At 39.5% G+C, this 20,243-nt stretch overlaps 1 long non-coding RNA gene across 1 annotated transcript; it reads left to right on the forward strand.

The window, feature by feature from the left end:
- Positions 1-131: 131 nt before the first annotated feature.
- Positions 132-3,478, forward strand: LOC149501771 (uncharacterized). Its single transcript, XR_016323943.1, has 4 exons — positions 132-1,055; positions 1,232-1,303; positions 1,760-1,880; positions 1,972-3,478. It is a non-coding gene; the product is annotated as an uncharacterized LOC149501771 (long non-coding RNA).
- Positions 3,479-20,243: the final 16,765 nt, after the last annotated feature.

A 20,243-nucleotide genomic window follows, 5' to 3' on the forward strand; every position in this document is an offset into this window, starting at 1 on the left:
AAAAACTATAAAGGTTTGATTCAACAGTAACCCTCTAGTAAAGTAAATCATAGATTAAGCCACTGCTTTTTCTTAGGGATTCCCCAGAATCCCAATAAGTATAATCCGCCAAATTTTTATTTACCTATTTTCGTTGATGTCACCAGAACTTACTTGTATTGTAATATACAGGTACTTCATGTACCATGAAAGATTATCATGGTAATTTCATTTACGAAAACCTTGTAATTGTCATTTCACTTTTGCTAGCAGTTCCTTCTTCAAAGACTGAGGTGGAAAGATTATTCAGTGTTCTCAAATTTAAAAACTGACAAAAGAAACAGGCTTTCTAATGAAACCCTGAACGGCTTGCTTCATAGAAAGTTCCCAACTTTGCCAGCAAACAATTGCTCAATTTTAGAACCGAACAGTGTTAGGTTGTGCAGCAAAAGAATATAAAAGCAATGCGTCGACTTCCTTGAAAATTCTAATCCTATAGATCTATGATCTTCTGGGGGCGTTTATATTATATATACCTACATTAAATAATATGCTGTGGTTTATTTTCTGTATTTTATTTACGCTTTCTATATGAGTCGTCTATTATCAAAGGTGGCAATCTGTGCATTTGGACAAAAAAAATTTATTGATATGTCAATACAGATTTATTTGAATATAATCGTCTCCTTCAAAGAATACGGTTCAAAACCTGCATTAAATAAAGGTTAATAGTTAACCTGTTATTTATCTAAGATGTCGTTCCGAAGAGTTTTGTGACTGCCAATGGAATATAAAGTCAATAATTCGTTTTTCTGATTTACCAATCATTGTCCAAAAGTCAGATTGCCGGCTTTGATAATAGTCGACTCATATAAAGGATTTATGAAAGTTGTCTAGGAAATTTTAGGGTAAATTCAAAAGAAACTAGGGTAAAATGTGTTAAAAAAAACGTAAGTGGAAACACTGCTTTGAAGTTTTCAAAATTCCAGGGCCGTAAAACAATCTCAAAAAAAAAAAAAAGTTTTCAAAATGTCGTAACGATTTAATTTTTTAAATCGTTTTTTTTTGGTCTTGGTGTGAGTTATTTTACGTTGTAGTATTAATTTAGAGCAACTTTTAGCTTTATGAGAATATTAGACGATTAGACATTGAGAAACTCTGTTTTGAATTCTCTTTAGACATAACTTGGCTCCAATACTTTTTTCTTCGTTAGCGTTTCGTAAGCCTGTGTAACTATTTTCATTTCTTACAGAATGTTTATTATTAAAAATCAGCATGCCTCGAAGATCGAAAATGAAATGCTATTTCGGATGCCTTGATAACGGTGAGTTGACACTATTTTCCCGGTATATTATTTGCTAACATAATTATTATTCATAATATAATTAAATGAATTAGCACCAACTAATGGTCCTTCCTATTTCTGCTGCCTAGCTATCATATATGTTAAGTTTTGATCAAAACAGTCGGTATTAAGTCTCGTACTATCACACACACACCTCAGATAATAAAATTGTCTCGAGTGGGTGGAAGTATTTATGTTTTGCAACTCAGCGTATTATATGCTTATTGTCAAGTGGGCCCGAACTAGTTTTTTGGAATGATCAATCAGTCATGCTTTCCTGTTTAAATAAAATACAGCACAATTGATCTCACATCCAAAGTTAGATGATGGCATTCACGTTTTGTTTCCTGGTGTTTGATAACTAAGTTACACCAAGTGGCCTGTGACCACGTTCATCCTTCTACCCAATATAAAATAATGTTTTTATTTTTGTAGACAAAGGTTTGATAATGACAAAATTTTATGGAAAAATTATAAGGAGCACTAAAATGTCTGAAACATGAAAATATTGATGCACTATATTTGAACCAGAACGTGTTATGTAATATATTAATTTGTAAGTAAGATTACATTAACACTAAATTTTTCATGGTCGTATTTTTTCAATATTTGTTACATACTTAAGATACTTTGTTTCTCCGTTTCAGAAGAGAAACTGATTCAGCAAGGAACGTGAACTCTCAAGGGATCTTAATTTTTTTTAAATATGTTTATAATTGATAAATTAATAATTGAAATAGTTCATAAGAACTAAATTGATGCCAATTTTGTTTTAAAATAGGTTGTTTAGTTCTTATAGTTATAGTATTACGTTTGAATAGTTGTAATTAGTAAGTTAGTAATATATGAAAATACTGATATAAATTTTTGTAAATAACCTTTTGTAAATTCTACGAGAAGATGATTTTAATTAATGATCAAAAGTCAACGGTCTTTAAAAGCATTATTTGCAATTATTTAGATTTACTGTGGAATATATTTGCTAAGTTGTGTTTTCTGTATGAGCAGATATAAATGAAAATGCCCAAACATGATTATGTTTCTTACATTTTCATTATGTGAAATCAATATGCTTGTGACTGAGTATATTAATAATTTATTAAAACTTAAGTGATAGACAGCAACCCCTATGGCACTGCTGAAGTTTATAAGCACTGGTGACCACTTATCACGGGCCGGGTTGCGTGCTCGTCTGCTGTTGAGTGCAATAAAAATTTTCGAAACCCTTTCTATTATTTAGATGTAATATTAGTGTACATTTAATTTGGATTAAAAGATAAATTTACATTTTATGTTTGCATGTGTATGTTTATAATTCATTTGCATGTAACGAACACCAGTTTCTTTTTTAACAAAATGTAAACTAATGGTTTGTAATGAATGTAATTAACTTTAAGATGATTTTCTTTCAATCTGCTGTTTGTTTCATCTAGTATTACCAAAGCTAAAGCATCAGAAACGTCAGAATAGAAATAATTTAGATAGGGAATAAAAGTATAACTAATGTAATCATGTCTAAGATTACTATAAGCGTCATTAAGTACAAACTATCAATATTTAAGAGTACTTTAAATCATCATTACATTTTTTAAACATTTTTTGTTTTTCAAATCATGTAATAAAACGTTTGTGCAGAACAAAATGTCACATGTTATGAACATGATTGTGGGTTAATCGTTTCTTAAATTTCTAAATGTTTATAAGAATGCTAAGAATAATTTAGTATTCACTTTAGTGTGTGTATTATCTCTACAATGCTAGTATAAATGACAATTATTGTATGACGAAGCATAGGCAGTGTTTATAGATGTAATATTTTCATACAAGGTCATGATCTGTCACGATCAACTTTAAGCAAGAACTGCTATAGTTAAGAAACAAATTTATTAAATTTAATTCAAATTGTCTACTATGTTTGTAATGGAAAGCTGACATGTTTATATTTCGCACAAATGACTTAAGTGACATTGAATGATTTGATTATCTAGACTTAATTAACTTTTAGATAACTTTCGATTTAATGTTAATAAGTACTCTAGTAGGATTAATCTAGAGGAGTTATTGTTATTCGAAATTTTATACAATTGTACGTTCATACTATCTTTTAACAGTAAATTGTTTGTAATATAGGGAAATTAAATAGCTTACAGAGAATTACAGCTTTTTATTTAAAAAAACTGTTTTCTCTCTGTATGAAAAGGTCTTATCGATTAGAATGCTGAACACAATCAAACGTTCTTTAATATTTCATAAGTACTACCGGGAATTTCAGCGATTCTAAACGATAAGATTTTTTCATAAAGAGAGTTAATTATAAAAAATATTAAAATTACTAAAAAAGCCACCTGGTGGGGGGTAGGGAGATTAATAATCGACAGCAGCGACGCCTGCTGTCCTGGGCTCTAACTAAAGCAAAAATAAAAATGAGAGTTGCGCATCTATCTCAAATATATTAAGTGTATAATCTATGGATTATACACTTAATATATTAGAGCCCGCAACCACCGAAGCATACACACGAGAATACGTCCGCACCTCGCGCGCTACCATTCCTTTTCGAACTTGTATGTGGGACCCTCTGGAGTATTCATACCCAGTGCTCCAGCTGGACAACACAAAACTGGCGCCTCAACGTGGTAAGGAGGACAACACAAAACTGGCGCCTCAACGTGGTAAAGAGGACAACACAAAACTGGCGCCTCAACGTGGTAAGGAAAATCTAGCGGTGAGTCGACGAATCGTACGGGTTTTGCCAATACAATTGTGAACTCATGGTCATGGTGAACACTCGAAGTGATAACCGTGCTAGCCGAAATCGCAGGGATGATGATGCAACGGACCCGTCGTCTGTCCGCGTCCCGCGATCGGTCTCCCCGAGCGCGTCCGCCGCCCAAGAAAATGGCGCCGGCGACGCCTCGCGCTCCAATCACCACAACCGATCCGGCGACAGCCACGTGGCCCCCGCCGAAGCCACCTTCTCCAGCGAGCACGTGTCAACAATAGTAGAGGCACTACATCGGAGCCAAACAGAGGTTTTGAAATCATTATTTGAAACGATACGGCACAACACATCAACACCAGTGCCCGCATCACATGCACACGCGAACTTCGCCCGATGTACCACGCGCTTTAGTGGGACTGCAGGTGAGTCGCTTGATGCCTTCCTGGATGCGGCCGAGGCCTATCGCGACTGCTCCGACATCTCGGATGAGAACGCCGTCCGGGGATTGTCGATGCTGTTGTGCGGCGACGCCGCCGTCTGGTGGCTGGGTGTGAAGTCCTCCATATCTTCGTGGTGCGATGCCGTATCAGCCCTACGAGACGTTTTCGGTGATCGCAGACCTCCACACCGTATATACGCTCAACTATTCAAACGAGGTCAACAAAACGACGAAAGAACGGACCGTTTCATCGCTGCGACGCGCGCTCTTCTCGCGAAGTTACCTGCCGGCGACCTAAGCGAGAAAGTCCAGCTGGACATGATCTACGGACTCCTCAGCCGCCGCGTACGGGAGAGACTTCGCCGCGACGAAGTAAGTTCATTCGACGTGCTCCTGCAAAGAGCGCGCCAAATTGAAGACGCGACGGACGAACTTCGCTACGAGCACGATGCCTCAAGACCGACGGGAGAATTAGCAAGAAAACCATACGAGTCGACGACCGGCACCGGACGCACCCGCCCTCCGCCAGCAGTAGCAGCGCGCACGGCCGCGTGCGCTCCGAGCGGCGCCGCCCCCGGCCACGAGCCCGCGACGCAGCCGCCGCTTGCTCCCGGAACGCCGCGTGTATTTGACTCCGTCGAAAGGAAGCGACGCCCGAAATGTTCGTATTGCCATTTCTTCGGTCACGAGAAGAACCAGTGTCGTAAGTTAGATTCAAAACAAGGTGATCAATCTCATACTAACTTATTTAAAAATAAAACTCACTCAAAATCTAGTGAAAGTGAAATTAAAAGTGATCAGTCATTTTATTGTGTCGATTCAAAAGTGTGTTTTAAATTTGAAAACGACAAATCACTAAAAGACCGTATTCATAGTTCTAATTTAGTTCATGAAACTTGTATACCTATTTTGCCAAATAGTGATGCATGCACTGATACCTACACACAGTATAAACAGCGGCGAATTCCACAAAATTATAATTTTGCTGCCCATAATTCAAATCGTTCGCGGTTTAAGGTTACTGATAACAGTGATAATGCCGATCGAGCTCGTATTGATCGCCCAGGTTCTTCTCGAGAAAAGAACCACAATATCACTGCATGCAACACGAAATGCATAACATGTAATCGATCGAGTGACGATCGCATAAATAATAATAGTCCGAGCGAAAACATTACTCACGTTAACCCTTCAGCCGCCACAACTAAAAATGTTAACTCTTTGGTTGCCGAACGTAAAAATGATAATTTTTTTTTCAACAAAAATAATAATTTGGATATGTTTTCTAGCGTCGACGGACATCTTTGCCGCAATGCCAATGCAAACGGGCAATGTCAAACATTAACCTGCACGGTCGCAGAGGATTCAAATTTTGTTCATCAAAGATGTCCGGGCGACAGTAAGATTTGTATACCATTATTTGAAAATCATTGTGATAAAAACGGGATAAACCCGAATTTTCCGAAATATGGGAATAAGCGTGATGTAATGGGATTTGATTGTTTTTATGGTTGCGGCGGAGATGACGATCTTACGGGACCCCCTATCGGTCGTGACGTACGGCCGATTTTTAACATAAATATACTGGGTTTTGACGGCACCGCTTTAATAGACACAGCTGCAAAACACTGCATCGCGGGTCATACGCTATACGCTTTCCTCCAGCAGAACAACCACCCTCTCCGCGTTTCCTCTCAACGAGTCAGACTTGCCGACGGTGTGGTGCGCATTAGGGGCCATCCATAAAGTACGTCACACGAATTTTAGGACTTTTGAACCCCTCCCCCCCCTCCTTGTCACAGGTTGTCACATTTTTATAACCCCCCCCCCTCCTGATGTGACGTCACACATTTTTTAAATTTATGTATGTATTTAAAAATAATCGAGAGAAAACAGCTATTTTCATTTTTTACTTATTTTTATTAAATAATAATCTAATAAAATCAACATAAAGTCCAACATTTCATAAAACCGAAAAAACAAACGACTAGTTAGAAAATAATAAACGATTAATTATATTAATTAAAGATAAAAAACTTAATTATCGAGTGTCCATGGACTTTGGATCCACTCTTTTATATCAGCTATTACTGGTAAATCAGGCACTTCATTTTCGTTCTGAATTTGAACGTCAGGAACATCCTTAGTGTCGACATCATTCTCTTCCATCCATAAAGCATCGTCATCATTCATTAAACAGAGAATTTCTCGGGCACGTCTAGCCGCAATTCTTTGAGGACGAATTTTCGCTAAATTATTAATAAATATAGATCAATAAATATATATCAAAAAATTATTAATAAATATAGATCAAGTTTGTAAATTTTTAAAATTTTTAATTCACATACAAACTTTGCGTTTTAGTATTTTAAATTTTAACATGTGACGTCACAAAAGTATTGACCCCCCATGCCCCTTGTCACACGATGTCACACTTCGGTGATACCCCCCCTCCCCATTAACGTGTGACGTACTTTATGGATGGCCCCTTATGGACGTTTTTACCACCACACTCGATGTACGCCTAGAGACGACAATTATTTCCAACCATTCCTCATATTTCCTGAATCCACCAATAATGAAACGTTATTAGGAATAGATTTTATTACCGCAGCTGGAGTAGTAATCGACTTCAAAGAAGAGGTTTGGTTCTTCAGTGATGATGCGATGGTAAAGTATAATCTGTGTTTCGAACCTAAGTCGCGCAAAGTTTCCTGCGCCGCTACAGACATCCTTAGAGATGACGAAGGTACTCACCTTACGCCAGCTGAGCGGCAAGCGCTCGCCGACGTACTGGACAGGCACGCACACATCTTCAGAGCAGGGGGAGGTCCAACTCCGTTTGCAGAGCATCGCAACGAAACCGGTGAGCATACACCAATATCAGTACTCCCATACTGTTTAAATCCTTCGAAGAAACCGCCTGATATTATATTAGGGAAATACCATACCCAAGACCTTACCTGTTACCACGGTAACAAAGACTCCTTACCCAAACCTGTGATTCCTAAGAGGAAACGTGGACGCCCAGTTAAAGCTGTTAATGTCCTAGTCCAGGAGCGAGGGCATTCTCCAGGACTAGAGGGGGAGTATATAGCAACCCTAACGCCTGCCGCGTCGGCAGCCGCGTCTGATCGCGCGCCGCGACCAATCAGGGACTCTCGTTGTCAGTTCCCGGCGCGATTCAAAGAGTAGCGACCGAGTGGCTTTCCTTTTGGCAAGCCGCGCGTGCGCCTTTACTGGCGCCGACAGTTCACCTGCAACCACCGAAGCATACACACGAGAATACGTCCGCACCTCGCTCGCTACCATTCCTTTTCGAACTTGTATGTGGGACCCTCTGGAGTATTCATACCCAGTGCTCCAGCTGGACAACACAAAAATACGCATTAACTAAGAAACATTAAATAGACAAAATAAAACAATTCACACAATTTAGCTCCTCGCGGTCCCTCCAAGATGTCTTTTCATCTTTTTTTCCTAGTTGTTCAATTGTAGATGAATAAATCAAAATCAAATCGAGTTAACGTTCTATACGGTGAAAAATGAAGAATTGTGAGTGTGAGTTGAGATATGCTACTCGATTCGCAGGACGTTTATTCACCGAGAGCAGCAATAATATTATTTCTCGTATATTGGTAGCACGTGGTGTTTTGGCATTAGACCGTCTAAATGAAATACAACGCATTTTAACAGTATTTTAATGGGAACCAACTACTTTGAAAATTATTCGGGTAATGTCACGTGTTCAATACTATTTTGTACCTTTAGAATTAAAGTGGCTCAACCCAAAATTCTTATTTTCTGGTAAACTTCAATATTGTAATATTTTATGTAATGTTTATTATTATCTACTAATGGTAGTCCAGTGGTCGAAATTAGACCATAATTTATTTAAATTTTAAGTTTGAACATTATTATAGTTCTATTGTCACCTTTCTATTATCATCATTTCTATAATAATCATTGCTCTATGTCGCCAAGGCTACATTATAGAAAAATAATATTAAAGACAAAAAATATCAATCTATTCTCAATTTGACCACAGATTGATAAATCAATAAACAAAAAAGTATAAATACATGTGTGTGTGTCAAATACATGGTAATGTGTGTAAGGTTTTTTTATTGATTTAGTTTATTTTTTTATTGTTTATGCACAATTAAAAAAATATATTAACAATCTGCACTACTTCTCTATATTATCTATAAGTGTGGGAAATTTCATACTTCACCGTCCGCGCAATTTTCGTACAACATTTTTGCTTCACGTATTACTTAAAATTAATGTAGGTTCTTAATAATAATCCATAAGTGTTTTGAAATATAAAACTAATCTTAAATTATTTAGTTATACCACTTCCATTCTTAAGGGTGCTATTTCGTAAGCAAACTCTGCCGTAATGTCCGTAACCTTTAAAATACACGAAAACTGCCCAGCATAAACATATTTTTTTAGTAACTTTTAGAAGTATTAGAATTAGAAGTTTATTATAGAATTTATTTAATTGTAATTACATATTTAGACATACTTAATATAATTAATCTTGGAATAGGTAATTATTACAGCTTTTTTTTAATTAAAGAAATTATGTTTTACATAGGTTTAATCATTTACCCGTTGAACATTTATAAAATGATTGTATTTACGATAATAGTGTTGATGATCTTCATTAGGTGGCCCAAATATAATAAAATTATTACGAGCATCCATCCTTATTTATAAATGTGTAAAAAAGCAAAATTATTATTACGTTGTTCAAATTTCTATATAATTTATAAATATATATCTGTATGTATATATGTGTAAATATGTATATGTACCTATGTGCGCGCTTGCGTGTGTGTGTGTGTGTGTATATATTTCAATAGCTGGGTACACAGTGCAATTCATTTCGAAATTATTCTTGTCCATCTAATGGTTGTCTGGAAGAGATCACTCTTAGCGATAAGACCAAGAATTGTACTCTTTTTTTTGTAAATATTGTTTCGCAATATTTATTCATTTTGTGTACAATAAAGAATACTCTATCTCACTCTCTCTCTCTCTCTCTCTCTCTCATCAAGCAACGATTTAATAAGAATTAAATGAAAAAGCAAAGAATTATTATGTATTTACAACTAGCTAGACCGAATTGATTTTCTAACCGAAAAAATATATGTGTATAAACCATTAGAATAGATAAAACCTTAAAAAACAACATTATTATTAAAAACGAAAGAAAAAATCTTGAAATTGTATTGGTTTCACGGCAAAATTTTTAGTGACTACTTAACTTGCTTGAAAGTGAAGAAATACTCTCAAAATCCATTAATTTGTAACTCGCACTCGCACATACATTAATCGAGAGGCTCACTTCGGTAAAGCTATTCGATACACGAGACAGCAACATAAACAAACCTTCTCTCTCCCACAAAATGAGATTCATACGCTTACCACTAGGTGACACTGATACAACTTCACACAAATTAAACATAACACTAACATCGACTGAGTAATTAAAAAAACTCGCACTAAGCACAGGTACATTACCCATTACCCGACTAATTATAAATATCGTTAGAAAGCTTGGCATTTCAATTAAACGCCTTAAAAAAAACCTTGCGTGCTACCAATATAAAAGAAAAAATTTTTGCTTCTCAAGATGAATAAACGTCCTGCAAATCGAGTAACTCGCACTCAGTGTGCTTAGTGCGAGTTTTGTAACGTTCTCACTAGCGAGCCAGTTTGCTCAAATTTGTATGCAATTGGAACAGCGCCCCTAGCGGCAAACGTACTCGGTGTTATTTTGTGAGTGCGAGTTCATATTAACGTTGTGATCTCGTAACCGAGTAATTTTACCGAAATGAGTACTACGAATGACATTTGTGCGAGTGCGTGTTACAAATTAGTGGATTTTAACGTTTCGATCGAGTATTTCTTTAGTAGTTTTATTTTTCCAACTAGAGAGGAACAGTAGTCGTCGATGAAGCAACGCCTTCTTCCTACACGAGTAGTAGATGGCGGTGTCATCGGCGAAGAGCGCCAGATGGGTCTCCGGAGACCGGGGTATATCGTTGATATACAAACTGAATAGTAACGGGGAGAGGGCGGAGCCTTGCGGGACTCCGGCTGTGACGTGACGGGGCCGGGAACGCGTTCCCTCGACTCGATATCGGAACGAACGGTTCGACAAGTAGTCTCGTATGATGAGCACGAGTCTGTCTGGCACTCCCATGTTATACAGTTTGAATATCAAACCGTTGTGCCAGACTTTGTAGAACGCCTTCGCTATATCGAAGAAGAGGGCTCCTGTCGGAATGGGTTTCCGCCTGTTCAGCCCTAGTAAGATGTGCTCCGTGAGGCGGTGCACTTGATGGACGCACGAGTGTCTGGCGCGGAATCCAAACTGCTCGTCTATAAGAATTTTATTCGCGGATACGAAATCCCAGAGGCGTTTACGAAGGAGCCGTTCGTATAATTTGCCTATCGCCGGGAGGAGACTGATGGGGCGGTAACTCGCGGTTTCGTTATTCGGTTTGCCCGGCTTGTGTATGCCGATAACGTCCGCTTCTTTCCACGCCGCGGGAAAGATGCAGTTCGTCATAGCAGCATTTAATATCGTGGCCAACATCGTTATCAGTTGGGCTGGTAACAGTTTTAGCGCGCGGTTGCGGATGCCGTCGGAGCCGGGAGCTTTCCGTGGTTGTAGGCTATCGATCGCCTCCTTAACCTCGGAAGTGGTAATGGGGGGTAACGCGTCCGAGGGCGGCAGGGAAGCTCTGCGCTCGACCTCCCTGTCGACGAACTCGGTGTGTTCGGGGTCCGCGTGTTGAGTGCTGGTGGTGCACTGTTCTTGCAGTGCATCGGCCAGCAACTCTGCCTTGTCATCGTCATCGTAAGCCGGTGGTTGGCCTGAGGGGCGTACGAGAGGCGGCATAGTGACGATAGTTTCGGACTTGAGGGTCCTAGCTAGTCGCCAGTATGCTTGGTGAGTGGGCGCGAGTTCTTTTAAATAACTATCCCAGTTTTCGTTTCGGGCGTCGCTCAAGCGGGATTTGACCTCCCGCTGTAAGCGACGCATCCGAGTCCGGTTTGAATCCGTGGGATATCGATCGTAGGCCCGGATTGCCGCGTTCCTAACTCTTACGAGGTCCCTAAGATCGGGGGAAAGTCTGATGCGGTGGAAGCTATCCTCCACATCGACTTGCTTTGAAGATCTTGTGATCGCCGTCGAGACGTGATCAGTGAAGATGTTTATGGATTCGACGGTGTCCTCGGGGGATGGAGTTGAATCCGGGCCGCAAGGGAGGATTGGTGGAGCGGTGTCAGCTAAGCACGTGCCTAGCTTCTTCCAATCCACCATGGTCCTCGTATCTGGTTCGCGGTTGAGGGGGCGACCGAGCTGCATGACGACAGGTCGGTGGTCTGAGTCGAGTTCTGACATTGCCTCGATGGAGCGCAAGCGCAGAGTTACGTTCCTCAGCAGTGCCAGATCTATTGTGCTCGGACGACGCGCGGCGTTGTACGGATAGCACGTGGGGGTCGGGGGGTTGAATATTTCGAATGTGAGGTCGTCTATGAACGCGTCGAGACGCCTACCGTTCACATTCGTGCGATGGCAGTTCCACCTAGTGTGGTGGCAATTTAAATCGCCTGCCAGAATGACCGCGTCCCCCATACCGAGCAGTGTCTCGAGGTCACTGCTCAGGAGGGGTTTGTCAGGAGGGAGATATACGGATGCGATGACGATCGGCTGGTGTCCCGTCAGCGCGATGCGGCACACTGACGCCTCGATATGTAAGAGCGAGGGAGTATCGAGAGGAACGCAGTGCAGGGCCCTCCTATAGTAAATGACAGTCCCGCCCTTGCGGGTGGAGAGTCTGTCATTCCTAACCATGACGTAATTCGCGACTTTGGGGTCGCGACGCGAGGGCTTTAGGAAGGTCTCCTGCACCAGAAGGATGTCGATGAGATTGTCACGTAGAAACTCATAAACCTGGTCGCGCTGACGCGCGAGTCCGTTAGCATTGTAGAATGCTAACTTCAAAGAATGGGGTTTTAGTCTCGCGTTGCACGCCATTGATTACCGGTAATCAAACCAGCGTGCGCTGGACGGACTCGATGACGTCGATGTATTCGAACGTCGCGTTTAGGCGGTCTTCGGCCGTGACCGCTCTGCGCATGGCGTCGGCGAATGCACGCATGCGGTCAATGTTTATCGCGGCGATGTAGTCGCGAATAATTGTAAAGTCGTTTGAGTGCGCGGGGCCGGGGCGAGGCGCGGGACCGGGCGCGGGCGCGGGGACGGGGCGCGGCGCGAGTAGAGGTTGCGGCGCGTACCGCGGTTGGGGTGCCGGTGTCGTTCCTGCCTTCGTGAACGGCAACGGTTTCGCCCACGCGGAGACGGTGGGCACCGGAGCCGGTACGAAAGCCGGTTTCGGCGCGCGGGGCGCCGAAGTCTTTGGGCCAGCGGTTTTAGGGGGCGCGTTTACCGGGCGCTTCCGTGGAGCCTTGGGGCATCCACGGTAGTTGGCCGTGTGTCCCTGCTTGCGGCAGAGTACACAGCTCGGCGGCTCCGTCGCTGTCTCCTTTACGCGCGAGCAATCGGTGGTTGCGTGATCGTCTAAGCACTTCACGCAACGCGGTCGCGCGTTACAGTTACGCGCGGAGTGGCCATAGAGTTGGCAACGGTGGCACTGCCCGGGAGTGCCGCGTTTGTAGGGGGCCTCTACGGTGACCCCCGATAGGCCGCACACGGTGCGGAGACATGAGGCAATTTTCTTGCCCTCCGGTGTGGCTTCCAGTGCTACGAGCACCATATCATACGCGAATTTGTCGCGCCCGCTGTGCATCCGGTGCACACTTATGACGGGGTAGGACTGACCTACCAGGTCATTCTTAATTTGCTCGACGTCGAGCTCTTTTGGGGCTCCGCGTATTACGACGCGGAGTTCACGCTCCTCCTGGAGCGCATAGGTATGATAACCTATGCGTTCCTTGCGGAGGTATGCGGTCAACGACCTATGGTCGTCGGATGTTTCTACCTTGATCTGAATTCCATGCGGGATATTCCTCGCATGGACGACATTGATCTTTTGGGCCTTAAGGGCCAGGGACACGCGATCCCACGACGATTTTTCCCGCAGGATGACCGGCGGTGGCGCGGGAAGTCCATTTCGAGGCACGTACCGCCTTTTTATACTGGCCGGCGCAGCTGGCTTATTTATGAGTCACTTCTGTTGCACCTGTTGTTTACGAGTGGAACGACACGGTCGGCGCACCTGGCTTGTGTGAGTCACTCCTATTGCACGTGCTATATAATATAAATATCGTTAACGCCGTCATATATTTCTGTCTCATTCTTTGCTGGCTTCATCCTACACATTTTTGTATTTGTGTCTCTTACCTGTCGTTTTTTCCGTTGCATCCGGTTTGAAATCACAACGATTCTAAAGAAGTTTTCACTTCAACAAAATGAAGAAATAAAGAAAATCAAAACAAGAAATGCCTAACCATACTAAATAAACACATGTATTTACAAACCATATAAACCCTAAAGTATAAACAAATAAAATATGCAAACAGTCAAGTGTTACCGAAGACAACTAATACGCCACCACCTAGGCGCCTCCGGAATACGTGCGTTCGCTCCGAATAATATAATGCTGTAGGCAGCGGCGCTTTTTTTTCTTTCTGCCTATGCTGATAGCCTTAGAGGCTACCTATTTCAATTTCTCCTTGACGTTTAGGTGAGCTCACGGGGCTCAAACCGGAGTGTTGCTAACACTGGCCCTAGCAAAGGTAGTGCTTCGCAGAATCTACCACCGGATCGGAAATGCGACCCTCTGTGAAGATCCGGCGAGGACTCAGTGGGATGTGTCTATGGGTTAATTTACTCGGGTTCGGCGAGGACGGTGACCACAGAAATAAATCAAGACTTCTGTGACTGCCCGAGGCAGCGACGCGTAGTCGGCGCGCTTTACATACCCGCGCGACTGCGCAGGCGTAAACAATCTATAAACGCCCAGCTACGTGATTCTTTGAATTGGCATAACTTTTTTATTTATGAACCGATTGACATGAAACAAACACTAAATGTTAAGTAAAGCTTACCACAATAAATTAGTGAAAACCACATCTAAATCGAATAAGCTGTTTCTGAGATGAGTGGGCACAGACGTACAGACAAACAGACAGATTCTACTAATCATTATTTTGCGTTCTATTGTGTTCATAAAATTTCCTATAATAGTTTTCCTGAGATATCTTCAATGTACAGATAGCGACTAGTTACGATTTTATTAAATGGTATGTATTGATAGACAATTTAAGAAATTAATTGTATTTTTTAAATTTTCACCGTAATTATTTGCCAAAAACTAATTGAAATGTTAAGGCTTTTCCTGGTGATGACATTATGTGTGGTATATAGAAAGGATCCGCCGTTGCTTAAAAAAAAAAAATTTGTGACATGATAATCCTTTCATCTTTCTCTCATCCATTTCTTTTTACAATACCGGTAATAAACGGGGTGATTAGGGACCAATTCCAACTTGATGAACAATTTTATGGTAATTGTTAATTGTAAAATGCTATTTCAGGATCAAAATGATTGAGTCTTCGGAGTATCTTTGTTATCCAATTTAAAGCTATGCAATTAGCATTCCAGTTTAAGCAAAAAAATTAAAAATAGGCGTTATCCCTATTTACCCGGAAATTGCGGTTAACGGGGACAAAATTGGTGTTAATAGAGAAATTTGCTAGGGCTGGCACTCCTTGGTTTTAATTGATTAATTTATTTAGTTGCAACAAGAAAGTGATCATGACTAAAAAAACATTGAAAAACTGACAAAAGTATATGGTTGATGTCACCTCAATTATAGGTGCAATCAACAGTGCATTGACAACAAAAATAAAAAATAAAATAACTAAAACTTGATTACATTTAATTGCTTATGATTAATTTATATTTACTTGGGAAATTATCCGTGACCGATTTTTCCTGTAATTTGTGAGACAATTAGAAAAAACATTTATTTCATCACTTAAAATTAGTTCAGTGCAATTGGACAACTCTGAATGAACATTGACGGAGACCGCGCTACCCTGAATATTATTGTAGTCCCAAAGGATTCTGTTTCAGGGAAAGTAAGCACCTAAATTCGAACGAGCGGGCTTTCTTATAAACGATTTGTATTTCTTCGTTCTTGATAAGTACTTAGGGGCTGATATTTTTATCTGGGTTAAGAGATTAGGTGTGTCGGTTATTCCATAGATTAATCAGGTGGATACCCCCACTCTGAACAAATATGAATATATTTTACTACGTATTACTTACACATTTTTGTCCACCTTGAGATTTCATTGTTCTTGGTATATGTTTGGCAAAGCCGACTTACTTATGTTAAATTGTTTAGCTATTTCAACTAAAGACTTATTCCCATTTTCATAGGCGTCTTTTGCTATTTTTAATATTAAGGGATCATATCTCTTATAAGGCTTTGCATTCTTTGATACGTACACGCGAGGCATATCTAAAAATAGAAAACAATACGTAATTGATAATATAAATATTTGCCAAACAATAAAATAACACTGCATTGATTATTTTGAATAAGTTCTAGACAAAATCATCATGAATAAACCAGATTCTTACCAATACATTTAAAAAATATTGTTATTACTACATAGAAAACTCTACAAATCTGTACCTATTTATACTTAGGTCGTTCCCATTTAACTTATTCTCATTCCAATTGAACCCTTTTTCGTTGTTATTTGTACATGACGTGTCCCCATTATCCCCAAAAACAACAGATTTTTACATGTATTTTTATATTATCAAAAGACATTAAAACCAATAAGAACTGAGACTTACCTTTATTATATATGATGGTTTAAACACTAAATAATGTTTATAAATCACAGTCTTCTTCTATTATTATCAAATAAATAAAAGAGAGCAAAGTTTCTAGCACTAAAATAATTACCACCACAAGAAATTAATTTGAACTTTCAGCATTCTACTACTAAACTACAAAAAATTTAAGATTTTGCAACGAATATAAAACTAATATTGAGCGTCGAAAGATTTCCTGTTTTTTTCCCCATTCACCTCTCAATCCCCAATCACCCCGTTTTACGGTACATTACATACGGTACCTACCATAGATTATACACTTAATATATTTGAGGTACCTACCTACTTATGTATATAAAATACATATTTTTTACAATATGTTCAAGTACATATTTGAATTGTTACACATGGAATTGATAAATAAGTTTTTCAGCCAAATGATAACCTCCATGTTTCGAGATGACATTTGATAAATGCTTAGGTTATCAATAAGCCACCAATAAGCTCATAACAAAACTGACATTTGAGACGTGCACAAAGTTTAAAAAAATAAAAACTAAAATATCTGTTAGAATAGTCAACGATGACGTCATTTGATGAAAACCTTGAGATCACACATAATTAATTAAATATATTGCTAATTCAAGATTATTTTTCATTAAAAATTGGTTTTCTGTAATTTAGTTTGACAATTCTCCGAAATTGTGTTTTTGTAAATAAAAAAACAAAATAAATTGTCAATTTCGATTGGTTAGGCTAGAAGCAGCTAGTAAGGCGCTCTGTTTCCCGTGCTCAACGGGCTTGAGCTTTTCATTTCTTTACTGCCATTATGAAACAGACACTAAATGATTAGAAAGACTACGGAATTGCACACGTTTAAATTTGAATGGGACTTGTTAGGTAGGTATAAGAGGAATTTAGGGTATAACTTGCTCGCCGGGACTGCATATCACATCAAGCATCAGCAATGAAACTACATCATTATTGTGTGACGTTAGAATAGCTCGCTCACGAAGACAGGAGGTATATATTGGTCCATGTTTCAATCAGTATATACAGTCGGCATCAATGCGCCACTTCGAGAAGGCGGCACGTCACGAAACCCCTCTTGTCGTGGCCGCCGGAAATTACATACCTGATCCTGTGGACCGAATGGTAAACAGTCGACGTCACCCTAAATATTTTATTACGGATCCTCCCGACCCATTAACGGTGCTTTTGGGTACCTCAAGCACCGGTCACCGCTCGCCGTCGCTTACGACGAAGGCAAGTAAATTAACCCACAGACACAGCCCACTGAGTTTCGCGCCGGATCTTCTCAGTGGACCGCGCTTTCGTTCCGGTGGTAGATTCTGCGAAACACTGCTTTTGCTAGGGCCAGTGTAAGCAACACCTCCGGTTTAAGCCCCTAAAGCTTACCTACACGCTATGGTAACGCTGATATAGCCTCACAAGGCTATCAGCATAGGTAGGGATAAAAGGTTCATTTATTTAAGTCTGTGTAGTCTTGTTCCTTTTTTTTCCACAAGAGAAAATCACCGGATCAAGAGATCGGAACTTTTAAGCAGATGTTAAGGTATTCCATGAGCTCTGGGACCTCCCATTACTTTAGCAATGTCGATTGTTTCTACAAAATGTCAAATAAAATAATGAAGTGATACAAAAAAATAAACAGTCTGTATGTATTGAAAATATTAACTACAAGCCAAAAAACAAGATCCATAATATCTTTTAGTACTAAAACTTGCTCTCAGCTTCGTTCGCATTTTTATTTTTTTTATTTTTTTTTATTGCCTTTGTAGGCAGACGGGCATACGGCCCACCTGATGGTGAGTGGTTACCGTCGCCCATGGACTTCAGCAATGCCAGGGGCAGAGCCAAGCCGCTGCCTACCGCTTAATACTCTCCATAAGCCTCGTTTGAAGAAGGACATGTCATAGCGCTCGGGAAACACCGTGGAGGGGAGCTCATTCCATAGCCGGATGGTACGTGGCAAAAAAGATCTCTGGAAACGCACTGTGGATGATGATGATTTATATATCTACATATGTTTCTATTACTTTTTGTTATAAACAAATGTGTTTAGATAGTCTACGATATGCTGGTTAAATTATAGTTATAATTTAGAATAAAATAAAATAAGTCTTGATCCTGATGTTGTTTCGTATTTGTAGTAGAACGAAACGTATCAAGAGGCTCGGATAGATCGGAGGGAAGAAGCTATCTACTGTTGGTTAAAGAGAGATAGCACTTATCCGTGATTGTGAAACGCAAACTAAGGATAGATACGCTCTTGCTGATATTCGGAGATAGCTATCTATCCGTAATCTCAGATAGGTTATTGAAAACGGCCGTAAAGCTATTTCAGCAGATGGCGTTGTTAAGCCACCCGAAGCCACTTAAAAATGCCTAAACGATCTTGGAATATTTCATCATTTTATCAATATGTAAATCGTATTTAAATATATTTTTGTAAAAAACACAATTTATCAAAAAAAAAAAAAACATATTGTTAATGTGTCTTTAAAGCGGTTAATTGCTCTCAATCTTCGATCAACAATAGTAGGTAACTAGATTTCGGGTCAGCGCAAAAATCCGTCTCGTCAAATAACAGCTCACTTGAAATGTGAGCTCTTATTTTTAGTTCACTTTTATATTAAGTGTATAAATCTATGACTTTAGACACAGCCAATGTCAACCCGTCTCACAATGCCGCAGTGTGTATTCAAAAGTTGCCAAAAAATGCCCGAAAAAGCAATTTAACGGCCGGAGTATCTTACTTTCGGTAAGTACATGAAGTATAAGTTATATTTTAAGCTTTAAAATAATAAATAATATTAAATTTTAAGCAAAATTACCGATTTTTAACCACCGCTACAAATGTTGGCCAAGGCTCGCCAATACTTGGACAAACTTTTGTTTAACAGAAGAGAAAATGCATGGAGTAGATTTGTGTTGTAATAATTTTTAAAAATTTGTTATTAGTACTTCAAAATTGGTTAGTTAAAATTGGTTAATGCTGCTTTTGTGTCTGTTTGTTGGACTTTCATTAGATACTTAGCTTTCCTTTTTTATTTTAGCTTTCCTAGCAATCACGTGTGCAGAATGGATCTCGATTGTCGCCAGAGAAAGAAGAGATTACTTTTATAAGCCAGCCAAGAACTCCACTCATTGACACTGGACATCTTTGCCTTTCGTGCTCACGGCTATTGAAACGTGGCCGAAGCATTGTAATAAAAATATCGCGCTTAAAACCGTTTAAACGTTGTTTTATTATGTGAACTAGTCGCGAAAACTTAAAAATATACTTTAAAAATATGTATTACACAAAACGTAACGCTAGTAAAATAATAAGTAATTTAAAGATACTATACAAACACAAATTCTCAGAACATAAAAAGTAAACAATTAAACTTTTACTTTTATTCATATAATAAATTATTTTAGTGTTCAACGCGACTGCCTTGCCTCCTGTAGTAAATAGACATCGAAATTTCAAGAAACAAAAATAAATAAAGCAAAATGATGTTAGTTTTCAGAGCAATAACGGGAAAAATTACTTTATTTGCTGCTTCTTAAGGTTGATTTAACATTAAAGGATATTAAACATATGTCTTTTCATTTGTAAGTGACAGGAGTAATTTATTGCTTTGTGACGAATGATCGTAAGTATTAGATAATGTTTTGGAGGTTTGTGACTTTATTACTAGGTGCCATAGTCGTAATTAGTTTGAACTTAAAACTGTTTTGAAAACTTTTTTCTCCGTTTGTTGTAAACCAATGTAGCTATGTGTGTGTATATTCACGCGGACAGCTTTTGCTTTGATTTTGTACGTGTCCCTTTATCTAGTTACAATAATTGTTGATCGGAGCTCTCAATTAAGAAAAATAGTATTATTATTCGCCAATAGATGTC

This window comes from Bombyx mandarina, chromosome 12, assembly GCF_030267445.1.
Source record: "Bombyx mandarina strain Sakado chromosome 12, ASM3026744v2".
NCBI classification, from domain to species: domain Eukaryota; kingdom Metazoa; phylum Arthropoda; class Insecta; order Lepidoptera; family Bombycidae; genus Bombyx; species Bombyx mandarina.